We start from the raw sequence: 995 nt of genomic DNA on the forward strand, positions 1-995 counted from the left end.
ACTGCACTCAACCTGAGGGATTCCTACACTTTCAGTCTTTGAGGAGACATGAAAAACAGCGCATACCGCAGGAACAGTATAACGGAAAATATTAGCAGTTTTGAAACCGCAACATTTTCAAATCACGGTATACCTTGAAACCGGTAATCGGCCCATGCCTACTTCCCCCATTGCATTATTGTTTTTTTATAACAAGCTGAAGTGTTAGTTCAGCTCCTCTGAAATAACTGTGTGTCTGTGTACTGTGAGCTGTTTATCACTGGCTGGATGCAGAAAAGACCCCTGTGTTACTGAACTGAAAGGCAGTCGCAGCAGTGTGACGGACCTCTGACACGTCCAAACACTGTGAGTGTGTGTGTGTGTGTGTGTGTGTGTGTGTGTGTGTGTGAAAATTTGATACCGGCATATCCCTAGAATCAATATATGGACACACACATGTAATTCCTGATGGACAAAATCAAGTCCTGCCTTATAAGTTTCTTCTCGTCTGAGAAGTCTTTTTATACAGATATATGCAATGATAGCAAAGAAAAGAGATGTAGATCTCTTACTGATGTTCTGCATGTTCATTTGGGAATCAAAGAGACCGTTTAATCCACAGTACATGCTTGTCAACTTTTATGTAGCTATAAACATTTACCATATTTTCTTGATGATTTTAAACCGCACAGGACTTTTCTAGAGAATATGGAGGGCAGCAGCAGAGTCATTTGAGGACACAAATGCTTTGATTAGATGGTCGACTGCTGTGCAGTTCTTGTCATCGAGCAGCATGCTTCCTCTGTGTGTTTGTGTACGTGATTCAAGGCTTTCAGAAATGCTGCATTGCTTTTTCATCTGTGGCTGATTTTGAGCTATTTCAGCTATATTTACTGGTTGGAGGTGTAACAGCTTACAGCTAGTCAGTGCTGTACTGATAACAGCCTATCAGTCCTATCAGTGTGTGTGTGTGTGTGTGTGTGTGTGTGTCTGTGTGTGTCTGTGTCTGTGTCTGT

At 41.8% G+C, this 995-nt stretch overlaps 2 protein-coding genes across 4 annotated transcripts in view; both read left to right on the plus strand.

The window, feature by feature from the left end:
* LOC107655881 (60S ribosomal protein L15-like) overlaps positions 1 to 995 on the plus strand; it is a 28703-nt gene that overhangs the window by 8999 nt on the left and 18709 nt on the right. The gene's annotated exons all lie outside the window — the stretch shown is intronic.
* The window catches only part of LOC107655879 (ubiquitin-conjugating enzyme E2 E1), a 13118-nt gene that overhangs the window by 7649 nt on the left and 4474 nt on the right, over positions 1 to 995 (plus strand). The gene's annotated exons all lie outside the window — the stretch shown is intronic.

Source organism: Sinocyclocheilus anshuiensis, unplaced genomic scaffold (genome assembly GCF_001515605.1).
Source record: "Sinocyclocheilus anshuiensis isolate Anshui unplaced genomic scaffold, SAMN03320099.WGS_v1.1 scaffold1309, whole genome shotgun sequence".
In the NCBI taxonomy this organism is placed as follows: Eukaryota; Metazoa; Chordata; class Actinopteri; order Cypriniformes; family Cyprinidae; genus Sinocyclocheilus; species Sinocyclocheilus anshuiensis.